At 44.2% G+C, this 23,567-nt stretch overlaps 1 protein-coding gene across 1 annotated transcript in view; it reads left to right on the plus strand.

Moving 5' to 3' along the window:
* The first annotated feature begins 15,389 nt into the window (after positions 1-15,389).
* LOC110489360 (hippocalcin-like protein 1) overlaps positions 15,390-23,567 on the plus strand; it is a 64,491-nt gene continuing 56,313 nt past the window's right edge. The window contains exon 1 of the mRNA XM_036970956.1: positions 15,390-15,728. The gene's annotated coding sequence lies outside the window, so the exon portion shown is untranslated. The remainder of the gene's footprint in view (positions 15,729-23,567) is intronic.

Below are 23,567 nucleotides of genomic sequence, written 5' to 3' on the forward strand. Positions count from 1 at the left end.
ATAATGGATCTACAGTATTATCATATTGCTTAACACAGACACACACACAACCCCCTCCCCCCATACACACTTCCAGGCACCACTCCATATCACTCACCCTTCAGTCGACATTCCCTCTCGGATAGACAGGATCATCTCATCTTCCTCCTCCTCCTCTATCCTCCTTCTCTTCCTCCTTCACCTCCTCCTTCACATCCTCTTTCTCCTCCTCCTCCTTCTCATCCTCCTCCTCCTCCTTATCTTCCTCCTTCTCCTCCTCCTCTTCCTCCTCCTCCTCCTTCTCCTCCTCCTGCTCCTCCTCTTCCTCTTCCTCTTCCTCCTCCTCCCCCTCCTTCTCTTCCTCCTCTTCCTCCTCCTTTTCCTACTCCTTCCCTCCTCCTTCTTCTCTTCCTCCTCCTCCTTCTTCTATTCCTCCTTATCTTCCTCCTTCTCTTCCTCATCCCCCTCCACCTCCTCCTTCTCCTCCTCCTTCTCTTCCGCCTCCACATTCTCTTCATCCTCCTGCTTCTCATTCTCTTCTTCCCTTTCCTCCTCCTCTTCTCCTTCTCTTCCTCCTTCTCCTCTTCACTTGTGCAGCACCAGGGTACCTCCTGCATCATGACAGGGTCACTAACAATGCCTAACAAGATGGAACAGAGTCAATTATAGAGTAGTGTGTGTGTCTGTGTGCTAATAACTCAGACTGCGATACCAATTCTTGCTACACAGTCTGAAACCTAAGCAGTGCAGAAACATGGAAAGTTTCCTTTCAAGCCAGAATGTAGAATATAATTACTTTTAAACGTACCATACCGGTTGTCTGTGCGGTTGGTCATTCAGATGGTTGAAATGTGAGACAAAATATCCACACGAAAGGATTGAAGTTTAAACGTCTATCACCTGGTACAGGCGCACAACCATGGAAACACCTGGTACAGGCGCACAACCATGGAAACACCTGGTACAGGCCCATAACCATGGAAACACCTGGTACAGAAGGACAACCATGTCAACACCTGGTACAGGCACATAACCATGGAAACACCTGGTACAGAAGGACAACCATGTCAACACCTGGTACAGAACATAACCATGGAAACACCTGGTACAGGCGCACAACCATGGAAACACCTGGTACAGGTGCACAACCATGGAAACACCTGGTACAGAAGCACAACCATGACAACACCTGGTACAGAGGCACAACCATGACAACACCTGGTACAGGCACACAACCATGTCAACACCTGGTACAGGCACACAACCATGTCAACACCTGGTACAGGCACACAACCATGACAACACCTGGTACAGAGGCACAACCATGGAAACACCTGGTACAGGCACACAACCTGCGAGACTTCGGTTAGTATGCATTGCGTGCATGTACTTTCATTTTGTGCACACGCCCTTATTTCAAAATCTTCTCTTTGGTAGTTTGGGATGGACCCATCAGTCTCAATCAATGAGAGAAGATTGGAAATAGACAAGATGGTGACGTACACATTGTTGGATTACTTGATGGAGCAAAACATTTATATATTTTTAATAAACAGAGCACCACCTTGCACCCTGGGGACTTATGTTTTGGGCCGAAACGAGAACGAAGATATTTAATGTTGTTAGAAAATTCGCTCAAACAGTACCTATCCTGTAACTCCAAGTAATGGATAGCAAATCAATGTTGGTTAAATTACATTATCTGATATAAATATCTGCAGCTAAGGCTTCTGTCAGACAAGCATTTCGCTAATTTAACTATATTAAATACTAAGGGTCCATTAATGATTATGCATTTTCCTATTATAAATTTTTTATCTATTGCTCACTTTATAAATGTTAATCACCATTGTTATGTTTCCCGCTACTTTCATGAATCTGATTCCTGTTAGATATCTAATCAACTAACTATGTTTAATTGTTACCCCATTAAATGAATCATGTAACAATTAACTCATTAGGATGTTGTGGCACCGCGGAAGAGTTTGTTTAAAGAGTTACCAAACTCTAAGGCTGCAACCAAATTCCGTTTGTTTTCCATATCTCCCCACTGACCATTCCCCACATTCTTCATGTTAGAATTATTGTTCCATTATCCACTTTTTTGGACGTTAAGAATTTGGGCAGGAAAAACTCTCTGGAGACAAACTAACATTCCTTTAGCCAATAATGGAGGGTAAAGAGAGAAAGTCTCCCTCTCTTGTAATTTACGACAGAGTGCGAACGGTCGACCATTCAGCAACTCGCACTCTCCTCTCTGCGGGGGAAGAGAGAGAGGCTTGGTTACTGTCACTGTCACCCAACCCAGTCTGATCTGACCCAGTCTGATCTGACCACGTCTGATCCTCACAGGACAAAACATTGTGTTTTCTGGTTATTATGAATGGATGAACTGTATGGCTATGTATCCTATGTGGTTCTGAACTGATTAATTTATTATGAGTGGAAATACTGTCATTTTTATTTTATTTTAGAGCGATAACATTAACTAGCTGCTTAATAAGGGAGTTGGTGCCATTCTGTTGCATGCCTTTAGCACTAGAGGAAGGCTGTTGGTATGACCCAATCCAGGTGGGAGGGTTAAAACTGGTATTTATGCTAGTCCATTTCAGTCCTTTAGGACTATAGGATGGGAGTTGGTATGACCCAATCCAGGTGGGAGGTTTACCAACTGGTAATTTATGCCTGGAGCTACCTGCCTGTTCGTCCACCATTTTCAATGTGTGATGCTCGTTGTGAGGCGTTGTTACATTTAACTCAATAGTAATACCTAGTTCACTGTAAAGACTGTTTGCTGGTCATTTTATATTCTTTCTTTTCTTTAATTAATTCGGATATTCAAGTAAGTCGACTTCTGAACATTGAACACCTTGCTGTAGGTGACCGGAATTCACCTGAAACAGTTTTGTCCAGCTCCATTCTGCTATCTCCTTTGTTGTATTTAGTATTTGGTATTTTACTAGTGTCACGTTGGCATGAAAGATTGAGAGACAGGCTGTAAAGACTGTTTGCTGGTCATTTTATATTCTTTCTTTTCTTTAATTAATTCGGATATTCAAGTAAGTCGACTTCTGAACATTGAACACCTTGCTGTAGGTGACCGGAATTCACCTGAAACAGTTTTGTCCAGCTCCATTCTGCTATCTCCTTTGTTGTATTTAGTATTTGGTATTTTACTAGTGTCACGTTGGCATGAAAGATTGAGATTCACCTGAAACAGTTTTGTCCAGCTCCATTCTGCTATCTCCTTTGTTGTATTTAGTATTTGGTATTTTACTAGTGTCACGTTGGCATGAAAGATTGAGAGACAGGCGCAGGAATGCATAATAGGGTTTGTTATTATACCCAATATTACGGCGTGCCGTCTAAAGGCACGAGGACTATGAGCAAACAAACACAGGGTTGAAACCCAAACACAAGAGTGAGGAGTACCTTGAATAAATAACACACTCGCACAATGATTAACACACGGGACCAGACCCGTAATCATCTGCACAATGATACCACACGGGACGAGACCCATAATCACCTGCACAATGATACCACACGGGACGAGACCCATAATCACCTGCACAATGATACCACACGGGAATAGACCCCGTAATCATCTGCACAATGATACCACACGGGACCAGACCTGTAATCACCTGCACAATGATACCACACGGGACCAGACCTGTAATCATCTGCACAATGATACCACACGGGACCAGACCCGTAATCACCTGCACAATGATACCACACGGGACCAGACCTGTAATCACCTGCACAATGATACCACACGGGACCAGACCCCGTAATCATCTGCACAATGATACCACACGGGACCAGACCTGTAATCACCTGCACAATGATACCACACGGGACCAGACCTGTAATCACCTGCACAATGATACCACACGGGACCAGACCCCGTAATCATCTGCGCAATGATACCACACGGGACCAGACCTGTAATCACCTGCACAATGATACCACACGGGACCAGACCCGTAATCACCTGCACAATGATACCACACGGGACCAGACCTGTAATCACCTGCACAATGATACCACACGGGACTAGACCCCGTAATCATTAATCATCTGCACAATGATACCACACGGGACGAGACCCATAATCATCTGCACACAAGGGCACGAAAGCCCAAAACAACACAGCACAGGTACTCATACGCACCATCGGACATTGTAACAATAATCAACCAGACCATGGAAACCAAACCGCACATATAGACAAATACTAATCAGTGGGAATAGGGGACAGGTGTGCGTGACGAAAGTTCCGGAGGGATCCGTGACAATTAGGATCCCCATTAGTGTTGTTGCAAAACTAGCAGCTACTCTTCCTGGAGTCCACACAGAACACAGAACACAGAGCGCAGAACACAGAACACAGAGCACAGAACACAGAACACAGAGCACAGAACACAGAACACAGAGCACAGAACACAAAACACAAAACACAGAACACAGAAGACAGAACACAAAACATGACATAATACAGAACATTAATAGACAAGAACAGGTCAAGGACAGAAGTACCATTTTTTTTTTAAAAGGCACACGTAGCCTAAATACTGTATTAACACACCGCGAGGTGTTGCTTTATCTGTTTTTTTAAACCAGGTTTGCTGTTTATTTGAGCAATATGGGATCAATAAGGGCTCTATATAATACTGTAGGCTTTCTTGAATTTGTTCTGGATTTGGGGACTGTGAAAAGACCCCTGGTGGCATGTCTGGTGGGGTAAGTGTGTGTGTCAGCGCTGTGTGTAAGTTGACTCTGCAAACAATTTGGGATTTTCAAAACAATGTTTCTTTCTAAAAAAAAGAAGAAGTGATGCAGTTGGTACCTTCACCTCACTTTGACTGACTGACGGTTTGATTAACAGCCTGATTACCTGACAAAATACTGAGCCCACACAAGAAAAGCTTCGGAAAGGCTGGATGAGGATAGGAAGGTCACAATTTAAAAAAAATAAACTATAGCATTTAATGATACCAAAATAAGGAGAAACAATGAGTAGCTGATCGCTCACTCTTTCTCTCTATCCATCCCTGACCGTCTTCAATGTCTTCGGTAGAATGTGTGATTCTGTAGTTGATTTTGTATTGCTTTCAGTTTGTGTCAGTTTGAGGATGTGTCATATTAAATATTACTTCATATTCTTCCCATTCGACCCTGAGCTCAGATAAAGATACTGTGACTCACTCTCGACCTTTAGAGTTAATACAGGTTTGTTCTGCTCTCTCTCTCTGTGTGTGTGTGTGTGTGTGTGTGTGTGTGTGTGTGTGTGTGTGTGTGTGTGTGTGTGTGTGTGTGTGTGTGTGTGTGTGTGTGTGTGTGTGTGTGTGTGTGTGTGCTGACAGGACTGTAGGATATTTCAGTAGCTTATGACTGCAAAAAATAGCTTTTATTTTAAGGATGGATGAACATACATTTGTTGTGTGTTGAGATTCTAGTTTGCACCTTTAGGGCACCCGTATCACCCCCCCACTCCTGCTTATGTACAATGCATTCAGGAAGTAATAGGACCCATTTACCTTTTTCCACATTTCGTTACATTACAGCATTATTCTAAAATTGACTAAATAGTTTTTCCCCCCCTTAGCACACAATACCCCATAATGACAAAGCAAAAACAGGTTTTTAGAAATGTTTGCAAATATATTAAAAATAAAAAAACAGAAATATTACATTTACATACGCATTCAGACCATTTACTCAGTGCTTTGTTGAAGCACCTTTCACAGCGATTACAGCCTAGAGTCTTCCTGGGTATGAAGCTACAAGCTTGGCACACCTGTAATTAGGGAGTTTCTCCCATTTATCAGGAAACAGCAGACAAAGAGCTGTGAGACATGGGTTTAGATCGAGAGACATGAAAAGTAGGAAGTATATGGAGGGTACGAAGGGTACGGGGCAACAGAGGACAAAGAGCAGAGGGGCTAATGATTTTGGAGCAGGAGGGAAAGGTCCCGGCTTCCAGGGGGTGTAGCCGTGGGGCTGTTATTTGCCTTTTACTGAGGAGTGGCTTCCGTCTAGCCTGATTGGTGGAGTGCTGCAGAGATGGTTGTCCTTCTCCCATCTCCACAGAGGAACTCTAGAGCTCTGTCAGAGTTCCATCAGGTTCTTGGTCATCTCCCTGACCAAGGCCCTTCTCCACCAATTTGCTCAGTTCTAGGAACTGTCTTGGTGGTTCCATTTAAGAATGATGGAGGTCACTGTGTTCTTGGGGACCTTCAATGCTGCAGACTTTTTTTGGTACCCTTCCCCAGATCTGTGCCTTGACAAAATCCTGTCTCGGGGCTCTATGGAGAATTCCTTCGACATGATGACTTGGTTTGCGCTGTCAACTGTGGAACCTTATATGGACAGGTGTGTGCCTTTCCAAATAATGTCAAATGAATTGAATTTACCACAGGTGGAACATCTCAAGGATGATCAATGTTGACAGGATGCACCTGAGCTCAATTTCGAGTCTCATAGCAAAGGGCCTGAATACTTATGTAAATAAGGTATTTCATTATTTTTATTTTTTTAAATAAATTAGCACAAAAAAAATGTGTTCCCTTTGTCATTATGGGGTATTGTGTGTAGATTGATGAGGATAATATTATTTCATCCATTTTTAGAATAAGGCTGTAATGTAACGAAATGTGGAAAAAGTCAAGGGGTCTGAATACTGTCCGAATGCACTGTACATTGGAATGCTTGGACTGTTTTGTCCCCCAAAACGCATGAAACAATGCCCAAGTTAGTTTCTACTTCCGTCTCATGTCCTGTCCTTGTATTATTTGTATTGGTAATACAGTGTGTTATACAACACAACTGGGGACGAGGAAGAAAGAACGACGTTTGAACGACGTTTGTGTTCATTATTTTCGGTAGAAAGTCTGAGTGTAATTAGCTTTTTTCGTCAAATAAAACGTAAAAGCTAGTCAGTCAAGAGCGACGCTAACTAGCTTCCTCTGCCAATGCAATGAGAGAGCCTCGAGGGAGAGGAAGGGTTTCTCAGCGGAAGAAAGGGGAATAGCTGTGTGAAAATAACAGAAGGGCAGTGAGTAAGGGACCATCTAAAAAGTGTTAGAAAAAAAAACGGAAAACGTTTTGGTTTAAAATATAGGAAATTCTTACACAGAACGTTTTGAGTGGTTTGTGTTGGAGGTAAAGCAGAATTAGTTGTGCCACATTTTTCCAATGTTATAGGAGGCAAATTTTTTTTATATATTACGCAGCTTAGCGAACGCCTAAAAAAAACTGCTGACAAATCGTATGATGAAATTGTGGCTACATTAAAAGGACATTATTCTACCAAACCCCTGGTCCTCACCTGTCCTGAGTGTTAGTGAATGGGCCACACCTGTCCTGAGTGTTAGTGAATGGGCTACACCTGTCCTGAGTGTTAGTGAATGGGCCACACCTGTCCTGAGTGTTAGTGAATGGGCCACACCTGTCCTGAGTGTTAGTGGATGGGCTACACCTGTCCTTAGTGTTAGGGAATGGGCTACACCTGTCCTGAGTGTTAGTGGATGGGCCACACCTGTCCTGAGTGTTAGTGAATGGGCTACACCTGTCCTGAGTGTTAGTGAATGGGCCACACCTGTCCTGAGTGTTAGTGAATGGGCCACACCTGTCCTGAGTGTTAGTGAATGGGCTACACCTGTCCTGAGTGTTAGTGAATGGGCCACACCTGTCCTGAGTGTTAGTGAATGGGCCACACCTGTCCTGAGTGTTAGTGGATGGGCCACACCTGTCCTGAGTGTTAGGGAATGGGCTACACCTGTCCTGAGTGTTAGTGAATGGGCTACACCTGTCCTGAGTGTTAGTGAATGGGCCACACCTGTCCTGAGTGTTAGTGAATGGGCCACACCTGTCCTGAGTGTTAGTGGATGGGCCACACCTGTCCTGAGTGTTAGGGAATGGGCTACACCTGTCCTGAGTGTTAGTGAATGGGCCACACCTGTCCTGAGTGTTAGTGGATGGGCTACACCTGTCCTGAGTGTTAGTGGATGGGCTACACCTGTCCTGAGTGTTAGTGAATGGGCCACACCTGTCCTGAGTGTTAGTGAATGGGCTACACCTGTCCTGAGTGTTAGTGGATGGGCTACACCTGTCCTGAGTGTTAGTGAATGGGCTACACCTGTCCTGAGTGTTAGTGAATGGGCTACACCTGTCCTGAGTGTTAGTGGATGGGCTACACCTGTCCTTAGTGTTAGTGAATGGGCCACACCTGTCCTGAGTGTTAGTGAATGGGCCACACCTGTCCTGAGTGTTAGTGAATGGGCTACACCTGTCCTGAGTGTTAGTGAATGGGCCACACCTGTCCTGAGTGTTAGTGAATGGGCCACACCTGTCCTGAGTGTTAGTGGATGGGCTACACCTGTCCTTAGTGTTAGGGAATGGGCTACACCTGTCCTGAGTGTTAGTGGATGGGCCACACCTGTCCTGAGTGTTAGTGAATGGGCTACACCTGTCCTGAGTGTTAGTGAATGGGCCACACCTGTCCTGAGTGTTAGTGAATGGGCCACACCTGTCCTGAGTGTTAGTGAATGGGCTACACCTGTCCTGAGTGTTAGTGAATGGGCCACACCTGTCCTGAGTGTTAGTGAATGGGCCACACCTGTCCTGAGTGTTAGTGGATGGGCCACACCTGTCCTGAGTGTTAGGGAATGGGCTACACCTGTCCTGAGTGTTAGTGAATGGGCTACACCTGTCCTGAGTGTTAGTGAATGGGCCACACCTGTCCTGAGTGTTAGTGAATGGGCCACACCTGTCCTGAGTGTTAGTGGATGGGCCACACCTGTCCTGAGTGTTAGGGAATGGGCTACACCTGTCCTGAGTGTTAGTGAATGGGCCACACCTGTCCTGAGTGTTAGTGGATGGGCTACACCTGTCCTGAGTGTTAGTGGATGGGCTACACCTGTCCTGAGTGTTAGTGAATGGGCCACACCTGTCCTGAGTGTTAGTGAATGGGCTACACCTGTCCTGAGTGTTAGTGGATGGGCTACACCTGTCCTGAGTGTTAGTGAATGGGCTACACCTGTCCTGAGTGTTAGTGAATGGGCTACACCTGTCCTGAGTGTTAGTGGATGGGCTACACCTGTCCTTAGTGTTAGTGAATGGGCCACACCTGTCCTGAGTGTTAGTGAATGGGCTACACCTGTCCTGAGTTTTAGTGAATGGGCTACACCTGTCCTGAGTGTTAGTGGATGGGCCACACCTGTCCTGAGTGTTAGTGAATGGGCTACACCTGTCCTGAGTGTTAGTGAATGGGCTACACCTGTCCTGAGTGTTAGTGAATGGGCCACAACTGTCCTGAGTGTTAGTGAATGGGCTACACCTGTCCTGAGTGTTAGTGAATGGGCTACACCTGTCCTGAGTGTTAGTGGATGGGCCACACCTGTCGTTCCAGTAATGAATAAAGATGGAACCATCAGACTCTGCGGTGACATCAAAGTCAATGTTAATTAGGGTTGAATATTTTCCCAGTATTTAAAAAAATTTACATTCCGCTATTTAATCACTTTTCTCCTGGGAAACACGGGATTTCCGTCCAAAACCGGAAGTGTCATTCAAAAGCATTATAAAGAATACAAATAGGCCCATGTCTTGATTTGATTAGAGCTTTGATCGAAAATTCAAGCTAGTTTAAATCCATTTAATGAGCCCTGTACTAAATAAATGTAATGAGCCCTACATTAAAGACATTTAATGAGCCCTACATTAAAGACATTTAATGAGCTCTACATTAAAGACATTTAATGAGCCTTACATTAAAGACATTTAATGAGCTCTACATTAAAGACATTTAATGAGCCCTACATTAAAGACATTTAATGAGTCCTACATTAAAGACATTTAATGAGCCCAAGCCTTAATGATTATGTCGTTATCCAATACATATGCAGGACATGTTTGTTATTTTATTTTTTATTTTTCACCTTTATTTAACCAGGTACGCTAGTTGAGAACACCTTTATTTAACCAGGTAGGCTAGTTGAGAACACCTTTATTTAACCAGGTAGGCTAGTTGAGAACACCTTTATTTAACCAGGTAGGCTAGTTGAGAACAAGTTCTCATTTGCAACTGCGACCTGGCCAAGATAAAGCATAGCAGTTCGACACAAACAACAACACAGAGTTACACATGGAATGAACAAAACATACAGTCAATAGTACAGTAGAAAAAAAGAAAACTAAGTCTATATACAGTGAGTGCAAATTAGGTCAAATAAGGGTGTTAAGGCAATAAATAGGCCATTGTGGCGAAGTAATTACAATATGGCAATTAAACACTGGAATGGTAGATGTACAAAGGATTGATGTGCAAGTAGAGATACTGTGGTGCAAAAGGAGCAAAATAAATAAATACAGTATGGGGATGAGGTAGATAGATGGGCTGAATACAGATGGGCTATGAACAGGTGCAGTGATCTGTGAGCTGCTCTGACAGCTTGTTCTTAAAGCCAGTGAGGGAGATGGGAATCTCCAGCTTCGTGATTTTTGCAGTTCATTCCAGTCAGTGGCAGCAGAGAACTGGAAGGAAAGGCAACCAAAGGAGGGGGTGACCAGTGGGATATACCTGCTGTAGCGTGTGCTACGAGTGGGTGCTGTTATGGTGACCAGCGAGCTGAGATAGGGCGGGGCTTTACCTAGCAGAGACTTGTAGATAACCTGTAGCCATTGGGTTTGGTGACGAGTATGAAGCGAGGGCCAGCCAACGAGAGCGTATAGGTCGCAGTGGTGAGTAGTGTTTGGGGCTTTGTTGGCAAAACGGATGGCACTGTGATAGACGACATCCAGTTTGCTGAGTAGAGTGTTGGAGGCTATTTTATAGATGACATCACCGAAGTCAAGGATCGGTAGGATGGTCAGTTTTACGAGGGTATGTTTGGCAGCATGAGTGAAGGAATTTTTTTTGCGAAATAAGAAGCCGATTCTAGATTTAATTTTTGATTGGAGATGCTTAATGTGATATCATACGTTATCAAAAACATACAGTATATTATGATATAGTCTACTGCACATTGCACACCACAGAATAACATAACAGCCCATAGATGTAGCTAGCTGTATGCTCTCCTGGGTAAATATAGGAAACTAGCTCCAGTAGGCTAATATTTTTGAGTGTGAACTGTATTACTGTACTGTATTATACTGTATTATAAGGACTGGAGTTACACACATCGTTCAAACCATGATAAAGCTGGGAGAGAAACTTTGATACTGGTGCAGCATATGAGGCCTACAGAGTTACAAGTATAGGCTAGTGAATTTGATTTTAATTTTGAAATATAATTGGGCCTATTTGCATAATTAGTACGCTGACGCATAATGACCTTTCATAATATTTCCCTTCATGTTATTAGCCTTCCTAATCTTTCTCTCTCTATTGTTGCTTAATTTCTTCCTCGCTTTCAACAGTTAAATGAAATAAGTTCTGTTGTCCTTGTCTTATAGGACTAGAATAAGATTCAGAGTGAGGGTCAAATGTGAGTTTTTCCAGCCTTCCATTGAGTACCTGGTTCAATGTCATCGACAGTTCGGGGCTCCGCAAGGCGCCAATCAAAGGTGAAGGCCGTCAAATAAACCTCCAACCCCACAGAACGCGAGTCAGCTGAGATCCTTCTTAGGACTACCAACATACGACGCAAAGATTGTGCAGAACCTAGCTAACAAGCTAAAGCAACTGCTTGAACTTGTGAACCAAAACTAAACGGTGAAAGTGGACAGACAGATGTGAGGAAGCCTTCAGGAAAGTGAAAACAGCCTTGTCTCAGTCAGAGGCCCTTATCCCCACTTCAACCCCAACTTGCCGTTACAGTTGACATGTGACGCATCGCCTTATGGTGCTGGTGTGGTGTCACACATCATGCCATCAGGTGAAGAAAGGCCAATTGCTTTCGCATCACGGATGCTAAGTAAAGCCGGGAGCAATTATGAACAGAAAGAAGCATAAAGCATTCGCCATCGTATTCAGAGTCAAGAAATTCCATCAGTTTCTGTTCAGACGGCGATTTGTAATTGGTGACGGACCATAGACCTTTTACCTCCATCTCCAGCCTGCCTGCCGCATTCAGCGATGGGCCTTACAGTTATCTTCTCACGGCATCAAGTACAGAAGGTCTGGGCAGACTGCAATGCAGACGGCCTCTCAAGGCTTCCCTTACCTGTCACACACACTGAGCACTCCCAGGCTGAAATCTTCTACTTCAAGGAAGTGATGAACGCCCCAGTTACATCTGTCCAAGGGAAAAAGTTGTTACATTGTTACTCATGGGAAAGGAGGAGAGCTGTCGGACAGCCTAAAACCTTACCTAGTGAGGAGAAACGAGCTCGCTGTTAAGTCTGGACGCTTGCTACGGGGCTTTCGAGTCATCATACCGCTTGGATGCAGCTATGGAAGACAAGGCCAAGACCATGTTCTGGATGTCAAAAGATGGAACATTCCTCAGCTAGTGTGGCCAGTGTACTCATGGGATTTCCTAGAGGAGACTTCAGCAGGAGAGCTACGAATTGATAATGCAAATCATTAGTGATGTCATGACGTTGCCCTCTTTGGGTACAGCGAGCACCCCTCCCTCTGCACCAGCCCTTTTCTATGCACCACCCCCCTACCCCCCTTGTCTCCTACACCCAGGCTGCTGTGGTCAGAGAGAGGTCGTAAATTCCTGGAGAAAATTATCTCCTCATGGCCACAGTATAGAGACAGAGTGAGTTTTCATAGAGAGAACAAAGGAATTTCTTCCACCTCACAGAACTTGAGGTCCGAACAACATTTATGTTCCGGAGAAGGTATAAAAGATCGGTGAAGCTACGAACTGGTCCGTTTGTTACAATTTGTGAAACTCATGAGAGACAATACGACCACATTACCATAACGCTGTTTATATAATAGCCTCAGTTATGAGGCTTGCATCTAATTGCTGTACAGGATGAATGAGGAAAGATTAAACTATTTGTGAAATAATGGAATGCTATGTAATGATTTAATGTGAGAGAATTGTATTTCTGTGTAAAGTTTCACTTAAGTCACTGGCACGCCCCCATGAACACAGTTAGGACTTGGCTTCATGAGACATCCTTTTTCTGCTCTTCAGAATAAAACCCCACCGTGAGGATTTCTCAACAGACCATGTTTCTCTCAATTACGAGAGGACAAAGGTTTGCAGACCAGCTTACCCCGATAACGAGAGGGCCAAGGTTTGAGACCAGCCTGCTGAGTCTTTTAACCATCCCACGTGGTTAAACTCTTAGACCATCGATACCGACAGAATAAGAACAAGTCTTTGATATTAATTACTGGTCTGCAGCTAGGAATTCGGTATCTTTGAACGCGAAGACTGACAACCGCCGAAACATCTATTCTATAACGACATTAATGAAAGTCACTCTGAAATATCCATCCTAACCACGACAGACAGAGAGAGAGAGCGAGAGGACGGACAGACTCTCCAACAGAAGCAAACTTTTCAACAGAGATCCCGACAACATGCTGAGCGTAGATATATATATATATTGATTGCAATTATTCCCGAATGAGTGAGCGTTCATGTGCAAAGGATTAGCATTTCAATTGTTAGAATTATCAACTGTGTGTTGTCTTATCTCAGTCGACCCCCACTTCCCTTTTGTAGACCAAGCCGTGATGCCGGTTTATCCCACTAGGGAAACACTGTTATCATTTCCTTGTAACTATCTACTGTTTGTTTATGCATTTCTGTGATTATTTAGTTAGTTAGTAAATAAATAATTTAAGACAATTGATGTATGGATGACTCATAGTGAAGACTGGGTTCGTGCAGATAACCAACAATTGACGACGTTTGGAATGAGAGTGAGGTAAAATAAAGAATAAGTCATTAATCAGAAGACTAATTGATCAAATATCTGAAAAGTTATATTAGGAAAATTATAACTTTGTAATCTGAATATTTTCCTTGGCGCCCCCGACTTCCTAGTTAATTACAGTTACGTGATTAAATCAGTTTAATCGTGTAATAATAATTACAGAGAGTTGATAAATAAGTCTTCAGTTTTAATGATGCCAAAGACACGACAGCGATAATGGCTCCCTAACTTGTGTCTGAAGAGTTCTGCTCATTCATGGAAGCAAATGGAATCCAGCATAACAAATCAGGGCCATATCACCCACAAGAGAATGGCCTCGCCGAAATAATCATCCAGACCAAGAAAAAGACATAAGATTCACAGCTGGAGAGAGTTTTTTTTTGCTCAGGAACTACTACAAAGGTCCAAAATGATGGATACCAGCAACAGTGGTCCCACAAAACAGGACCTGAGTCCTACACAGTTCACACACTGGAGAACATCTTCTGGAGGCGACACTGTTGCCAGGAATCAACCTCGGAGATGACTCATGTCAACTGACGAACCCAGATCTGCTACTGGAGACCTACCATGACTACGAGCCATCACCTGAACATCCCCCACAGCAGCCTACAAATATGGAAAGTGCTCCACACTAGGCATACACCATCCACACTCAGACTCAGAGACAATGTGACTGTAGACTCACTCACCTGTACGTCCTCATTACCCTGCAAGAGAAAGATAGTTCGTTCAGAGAATAACCTCCAACACCCCTGGGTTAAGTTAGTGCAGGGTAATGAGGACTCTTTCACTAGCTCAGGAAACACAAATTCTGAAAAGTTCCATTGTTACATAACTTTAATAACTTTTATATTAAAAATAAAGAATGACGTTTCTTTACTAATAAAAACTGAAAAATAAAATCATGTGCAAAACAATGAATATTCACTTTTTTTCCTTATGAGGCATCAAAAGTAAAGGGTAAGGGGAAATATGTTGTGCGTTGTTGATGTTCTGGTTGTCCTTTCACGGCAACCGTAATGCTCCTCTGCTGAGTTACATTGGAACGAGTGGAATGTCTTGTCGAATGAAACGCATTATTAAAACAATGCCCACGGTCATTTCTACTTCATCTCATGTCCCGGTCCTTATATCAGTTGTTTAAAGTACTAATGTGCTATACAGCAACATTCATCCAAACTTTAATATGACACCTGGTCAATTGAAGGCTTGTCAAATTGGTAAGATGATATACATTTGAACCCAAAGTGTTAGTAACCAGTAAGACTAGTTGGCCAATGGTCTACTCATGAAAGGGTTAACGGAAATTATTGTGGCCACTATTTGTAAATAGCCTGTAATATTCTAGGAGGATATAGCGGCGCTCTATCTTTTATCCATAATGTCTACTGAACTCCATCCTCTCAAGTCTGGAGAGCGAGAGAGAGAGCTGCCTGTGCGCCCTGACACACAAACTGCTGTGCCAAAGGCGTATGGCTATCTAATTAAACTCGTACCACGCAATCCCTCCGATACCCCCCCCCCCTTAAATCCCATCTACCAACTCTCTCGCTCTCTTATCCTCGTGGAAGCACGCGCCCACCCGCCCGTTATCTGCCTCTCTCTGTCGGCTGGTTGTTGTCTCACGAGGCTTGAGTGTGACGGTGTCACGTTAACATGGTTTGCAGGGCTCAGCCGCAGTAGCAGCATAAGAAGAGAAAGAAGTAGAGACAGTAGCTGTGTGTTCCAAGCAGCCAGTCCGGACTCTCTCCCATCTCACATCTATCGACCGGAGGACGCAGCCAGACAAAACCGAACTTCCCCCCACCTCTTCCCGTCTCTCTCGCTCCCACGTCCCCATCGCGACGCTCGGTGATCAGGAGCTTGCGGAGCTCTCTCTTAGATAAAGGGTAAGAATTAACCGAATGAATGAATGATGCTTGTTTCCAATCAATCAACACATCTTTCACATCTGCCTGAAATGTTTTATATCCGTTTTGAATAGTTAATGGTTTGACAGCGTTGCAGGGGTACGTTGGGCTCGCTATTGTTGATCGAATACCGCGTGCGTTCTCTCTGAGATATGCTGAAAGATGTGCAATAAATATATTTATTTCGTCTTGGAGAACCGTTGTTTCCATTATATAGGCCTAATGATCATGTTTTGTTAGTTCAATTATAGAGTGTGCAATGCTTGGACGGTAGCCCTTTCCATATACAATAGGCTGTATGAAGCGGATTCAATGCTTGGACGGTAGCCTGTCCCATATACAATAGGCTGCATAAACCGGATTCAATGCTTGGACGGTAGCCTGTCCCATATACAATAGGCTGTATAAAGCGGATTCAATGATTGGACCCATATACAATAGGCTGTATAAAGCGGATTCAATGATTGGACGGTAGCCTTTCCCATATACAATAGGCTGTATAAACCGGATTCAATGATTGGACGGTAGCCCTTTCCATATACAATAGGCTGCATAAACCGGATTCAATGATTGCAAAACAACAACAATATCATAAATATGATTATCATTTTTATGTATTAAATTAATCTATTGAAACGCGGGATAAAGGAATGAGATGGGACGGTAACATTCACGACGCGGTGCGCTCAATGTGTTCCTAGGAATCTCTCTCCCTCTCTCGTCAGAATCTCACGTTGTTCTCTTCTTCTGCCGTCTTCAGACGATGTAATGCTGTTGTTTGGGAATTGAATGATTGTTGAATTGTATAGGTTATGGAATGTGTTAGGTTATGATGCGCTGTACAGTAGTCTACAGTAGACGGTGTCACGGTGTGTGGACGCAGTGACCCTAAGGATTATGGTTTTAATAATTAGCCTATACATGTGGCTCAGAGGCTTATGCTAAGTTGATGCTTTCCCATAGCGGACCGATATTTGTTATTTAGCCTATCCTGTGTATTTGTTGACAGTGATATCAGCCTGGGTCTAGTGTTGTATGTAGCCTACACAATCTAAAGATAAAACAAACATATTAAACCAATGCTTTGGCATATACTATTTACATGTTACATGATATAGGCCTAATATCATAGCCTACTCTTGCAAAAGTCTAAATAAAATAGCAGAATGAGCAATTGCATTCTATAATGACCTCTCGCGTCACGGTTTACTTCCTCCCTGCCTGTTAAAAGAAACAACATGTCAATAATATTTTATGAGTCATGTAAAATCCCTTATTTTAACCACTTCATCGATACTTAAGATCAAGGCCTGTAGTGTTTACCGGTAGTTGAATGGCACGGCGGAGAGAGAGAGAGAGAGAATGAATGGAGCCATCACTGCTGATGCATTACCGAGTCCGTTTCAAGCGAATGCGCAAGATTTGTTAGTAGTGTGCCATTAATGCATCTTATAAATGTGATAGCAAGAGCATTATCTGGTTAAGAGTGCCATCAGTAGCCTACAAGAAAGGAGTTGGAGGAAGCTGCCCTTAGACTGATCTAAGGTCAGTCTTTTTTATACATTGAAAGGGTTATTTAGGTGAACTCAGCTGATCTATGCTCAGACTTATTTGCATTAAGTACCATCTAAGGTATTACCGAATGTGCAAACAAATGGGCGCTATAAACATTTTATTTTTTAAACACATTGGTGAACAACAAGGATCTTGATCCAGGAGAGATGTCAGAGAGATGTCTCTGCTGTAACCGTTCATACGGTATAAACGGTGTATCGCCTGAGCCTATACACCACCCGCTGGAGGGCCTTGCGGTCGCTGTCAGACCATTTCCCGTACTAGGCTGTGATGCAATCGGTCAGGACGCTCTCGATGGTGCAGCGAAAGTATTTGGAGAGGGGGGGGGACTGCGAATTTCTTCAGCCGCCTTAGGAAGTAGAGATGCTGTTGCGACCTCTTGACCTTTTGTTGTTGGTCCATGTCAAGTCCTCTGCGATGTGGACGTTGAGGAACTTAAAACTGCTGACTCTGCTTCCTGAAGTCAACAATCAACTCTTTTGTTTTGCTGATGTGAGAGAGAGGTTGTTGTCATGACACCACTATGCCAGTTCACTTACTTCCTCCCTATAGGCTGACTTGTCATTGTTGATTATCAGGCCTGCAAATGCAGTGTCGTCATGGAGACTTGATGATGGGAGTTGGTGTGGTGCAATGCCACACTGTCGTGGGTGAACAGGAAGTACAGCAGAGGACTAAGGACACACCCCTGGGGGATCCCTGGGTTTAAGAGTCAGTGTGAAGGACGTGTTGTTGCCAGTCCTCACAGCCTGGGGGCGGCCCGTCAGGAAATCCAGGATCCAGTTGCAGAGGGTGGTGTTCAGACCCAGGGCTCTGAGCTTGGAGGGAACAATTGTGTTAAAATGCTGAACTGTAGTCAATGAACAGCATTCTCACATAGGTGTTTCTCTTGTCCAGACAATGGTGGTCTATTAAAGCAGGTTGGGACTACAGCCTGGGACAGGGGTGGGTTGGGATTGCACCCTGGGACAGGGGGGGTTGGGATTACAACCTGGGACAGGGGGGATTGGGACTACAGCCTGGGACAGGGGCGGGTTGGGATTGCACCCTGGGACAGGGGGGGTTGGGATTACAACCTGGGACATGGGGGATTGGGATTACAACCTGGGACATCGGGGATTGGGACTGCAGCCTGGGACAGGGGGGGTTGGGATTACAACCTGGGACATGGGGGATTGGGACTGCAGCCTGGAACAGGGGGGGTTGGGATTACAGCCTGGGACGGGGGCAGGTTGAAGATGTCTGAGATGCGGCCCAGGGATTCCATGTTGGCTTGCGGCTTTGTGAGTATTCACTCTTTTTGAGAGTTTTCCTCACGTCAGCCTAGGAGAGCGAAAGCACCTGGTCGTCCAGAACAGCGAGAGTCCTCCTGGATGGCTCGGTATTGTCTGCCTCGATGCGAGCAGCTCTTAAGCTCTTCTGTGAGTGAGGCTTCAGTTGGCACCACACAGCTGGATTTACCTTATAGTTTGTGATAGTCTGTAGTCCTTGCCACATGCAACAAGAGTCTGAGGGGTCGAAGATCAATTAAAGTTTGAGTCTGTATGCCTCGTATGCGTCGCGCGCCACTTTGTCATCGGAGTTTGTTCTGCTGACATTGAATGCTGCAGTTTGGTCTCTCAGCATGCTATGGATTTCTCCGTTCATCCAGGGTTTTTGGTTGGGGTATGTCCGGAATGTTATTGTGGGTACAATATCATCAACACATTTCCTAATGAAGCCTTTGACGGACAATGTATATTCCTCAATGTTGGTGGATGAATGTTTTGAACATATTCCGATCAGTATTCTCAAAACCATCCTGCAGCATTGAGTCTGCGTCCTCTGTCCAGCGCCTCACTATTCTCTGTGTTGGTGGCTCCCTCTAGGAACAGTGAGACGTGATCTGATTGGCCGAAGTGGGGGGCGGGGGATGGCTTTGTTCATGTCATGGATGTGTGTGTATACATGGTCAAGCATGCTGGATCCTCTTGTGGGGCAGGAGACGTGTACCTTCTTCTTTATCCTCTCTCCTACACTCTCCTCTCTCCTACACTCTCCTCTCTCCTACACTATCCTCCTATAGACTACAGTACATCCACAATCTCTCCTCTCTCCTCCAATCCTACTCTCCTTTCCCCCCTCTCTCCTCCTCTCCTCCACTCCACTCCTATCCTCCTCTCCTCCCTCCTCCTCTCCAATCCTCCTCTCCAATCCTCTCCTCTCTCCTCCACTCCAATCCTCCTCTCTCCCCTCCTCCTTCCTCTCTCCTCTTTTTTCTCCAATCCTCCCCTCCTCCTCTCCTCTCCTCTCTCCTCCTCTCCAATCCTCCTCCTCTCCTATCCTCCCCTCCTCCCTCCTCTCCAAACCTCTCTCCTCCACCTCCTCCTCTCCTTTTCTTTTCCATTAGTGGGCCTAAAGTGTGTTGTTGAGTTAATATCTCTGGGTTGTTGTGATTGAGATAAGGCATTATGTACCCTCTGTACTGATGACCCTGCAAGATCATATCACTACACAAATCCATCCTCTCCTCCTCTCATTACCTCTGTTCTACCTCTGACTATAGCCCAATACTTATTCTATTTTCTTCCTATTTTCTAATCAAATCAACAACAACAAATTAAAAACAGTTCACTGCGCTTGCCAGTATTGAGCTTAGTTATTGGCCTCACAGCCTTTTGTCAAAGCTTTGCATCTTTTTTTTTAAACCTTTTTTTTAACCTCAAGGTAGTTAATAAGAAGAAATACTTATATTCAATGAGTGGGTAAAGCCTAGTGGGTTTGTTCAGGGCCAGAACAACAGATTTGCCAGCTCAGGGATTTGAACTTGCAATCTTCCGGTTACTGGTCGAACGCTCTAACCACTAGGCTACCCTGCCGCCCCATCTTGCATTTCTGTATTTTGAAAGTTACACATCTTGACAACTTGATTGCTGACAAACAAAACAATGTGGGACTGGGTCAACAATGGACTAATGAAACAAATACCAAAATATAGTTTCTGGGTGGAATTTTCCTTTTATTAAGTCCTCAAGGGTCCTTTCAATTTAGGAGACTCTCTTATGCCTGAACAGAATCTGGAGAATGCCATGCTAGGATTCCCCCCCAGCTGTGTATGTATCTTCAATCCAAACAGACTGGTGGGATGTGGCTCAAATGGCCCCCTGTTCCCTTATGGGCCCTGGTATAGTGCACTATATAGGGAATAGTGTGGCATTTGGGATGCATGGGCGAGTGCAGCTCTCTCTGTGTAGGTTGGAGGCATTTTATAAGCAGCTGTAATGACTGTAAAGGGCCTTCTCTCCTCTCTGTCATACAGACATTCTGAGAGGCTTTGGAAAGTGTGTGTGTGTGTGTGTTTTTCCCCTCTGGAGCAGAATACAGCTACCCTAGGGCTGTGAAAAACACCTAAGGACCCTATTTAATTATAACTGTTATCCAGGATTTGTGGGTAATGGCAGGAATAATAACATATTTTTGTTCACACAGTGAAAAACTCCTAGAAGACGTGGTACTACACTGGGTACACAAAACATTAGGAACACCTCCCTAATATTGAGTTAAGCACCCCCCCCCCCCCCCCCCCCCCCCCTCCCCCCCCCCCCCCCGCCCTCAGAACATCCTCTAAATTATTTATTGCGTTCTCAAAGAGGACTTGGCGTTAATATTCCTGGTCAATACATGTCTTTATTCTGGTCTCTGTACTGAGTGGTCAGTTCAGACAGTGACTGGTGCTAGCTGTGCTCTAGTGCATGGTCAGCCATCATCCATCAGTCAACAGGGTTTTGTCAGGAGTGCTACGCACACACACAGCAGTGGTGCTCTGGCTTCCTGTCACTTCCTACAGCTAAGGGCTGACATAGTACTGTGTCATCAGCATGAGAGAGAGAGAGAGAGAGAGAGAGATGAAAAGCTTGAGAGAGTAAGAGAGAACAAGAGAGGTCTGATATGAGTACTGGACCCGCTGGAGGAGATTGGAGGAAGATGAGAGGAAGAGGAGAAAGAAAAAGAAGACACAGAGAGAGAAATGTTCAAAACCCACTGATTTACTTGGTCTTCTTCTTCTTCTTTGGTATGACGCTACAAGCTTGGCACACCTGTATTTTGGGAGTTTCTCCCATTCTTCTCTGCAGATCCTCTCAAGCTCTGTCAGGTTGGGTGGGGACCGTTGCTACAAACCTATTTTCAGGTTTCTCCAGAGATGTTTGATCGGGTTCAAGTCCGGGCTCTGGCTGGGTCACTCAAGGACATTCAGAGACTTGTCCCGAAGCCACTCCTGTGTTGTCTTGGCTGTGTGGTTAGGGTCGTTGTCCTGTTGGAAGGTGAACCTTTGCACCAGTCTGAGGTCCTGAGCGCTCTGGAGCAGGTTTTCATCAACAATCGCTCTGTACTTTGTTCTGTTCATCTTTCCCTCGATCCAAAATAAAATAAAATAAAATGGTATTGGTTACAAACATGTAAATAGCTGATGTTATTGCGGGTTGCTTGTGCAAAAGGCTTGTGCTTCTAGCTCTGACATTGCAGTAATATCTAACAAATTACACAACATATGCCCAATACACACAAATCTAAGTAGGAATGAATTAAGACTATATACATACAGTGGAAGTCGGAAGTTTAGGTTGGAGTCATTAAAACTCATTTTTCAACCACTCCACACATTTCTTGTTAATTAACAAACTATAGTTTTGGCAAGTCAGTTAGGACATCTACTTTGTGCATGACACAAGTCATTTTACCAAAAATTGTTTACAGATTATTTCACTTATAATTCACCGTATCATAATTCCAGTGGGTCAGAAGTTTACATATGTTTACATAAGTTGACTGTGCCTTTAAACATTTAAACAGCTTGGAAAATTCCATAAAATGATGTCATGGCGTTAGAAGCTTCTGAATGGCTAATTAATATAATTTGTCAATTGGAGGTGTACCTGTGGATGTATTTCAAGGCGTACCTTCAAACCCAGTGCCTCTTCGCTTGACATCATGGGAAAATCAAAAGAAATCAGCCAAGACCTCAGAATTATTTTTGTAGACCTCCAGAAGTCTGGGTCATCCTTGAGAGCAATTTCCAAATGCCTGAAGGTACCACGTTCATCTGTACAAACAATAGTACGCAAGTATAAACCCCATGGTACCACGCAGCCGTCATACTGCTCAGGAAAGAGACGTGTTCTGTCTCCTCGTGATGAACGTACTTTGGTGTGAAAAGTGCAAATCAATCCCAGAACAACAGCAAAGGACCTTGTGATGATGCTGGAGGAAACAGGTACGAAGACATCTAAATCCACAGTAAAACGCGTCCTAAATCGACATAACCTGAAAGGCCGCTCAGCAAGGAAGAATCCACTGCTCCAAAACCGCCATACAAAAGCCAGACTACGGTTTGCAACTGCACATGGGGACAAAGATTGTACTTTTCGGAGAAATGTCCTCTGGTCTGATGAAATATAACTGTTTGGCCATAATGACCATCGTTATGATTAGAGAAAAAAGGGGTGGCATGCAAGCCGAAGAACACCATCCCAACCGTGAAGCACGGGGTGGCAGCATCATGTTGTGGGGGGTGCTTTGCTGCAGGAAGGACTGGTGCGCTTCACAAAATAGATGGCATCATGAGGGAGGAAAATTAGTTAGATATATTGAAGCAACATCTCAAGACATCAGTCAGGACGTTAAAGCTTGGTCGCAAATGGGTCTTCCAAATGGACAATGACCCCCAAGCATACACATGAAATGTGGCAAAAGGTCGCAAAGTTCAAGGGGGCCGAATACTTTCGCAAGGCACTGTACTTCCAAAGTTGGGGCAAAAATGGCTTAAGGACAACAAAGTCAAGGTATTGGAGTGGCCATCACAAAACCCTGACCTCAATCATATAGAAAATTGTGGGCAGAACTGAAAAAGCGAGTGGGAGCAAGGAGGCCTACAAACCTGACTCACTTACACCAGCTCTGTTGGGAGGAATGGGCCAAAATTCACCCCACTTTTTGTGGGAAGCTTGTGGAAGGTTACCTGAAACATTTGACCCGAGTTAAACAATTTAAAGGGATTTTTAGTTTAGTTTATTAATACGACCATTTAAAAATAAACAAGCATAAAACTTGAAAAATCACGTTAATAAAATCATGGAGGACAAAGTCTGGGACTTATTTCCATGGCTGGACAAGATCAAATTGAATTTTATTTGTCACATACACATGGTTAGCAGATGCTAATGCGAGTGTAGCGAAATGCTTGTGCTTCTAGTTCCGACCATGCAG

The sequence above is a fragment of the Oncorhynchus mykiss genome, chromosome 32 (assembly GCF_013265735.2).
Source record: "Oncorhynchus mykiss isolate Arlee chromosome 32, USDA_OmykA_1.1, whole genome shotgun sequence".
Taxonomy (NCBI): Eukaryota; Metazoa; Chordata; class Actinopteri; order Salmoniformes; family Salmonidae; genus Oncorhynchus; species Oncorhynchus mykiss.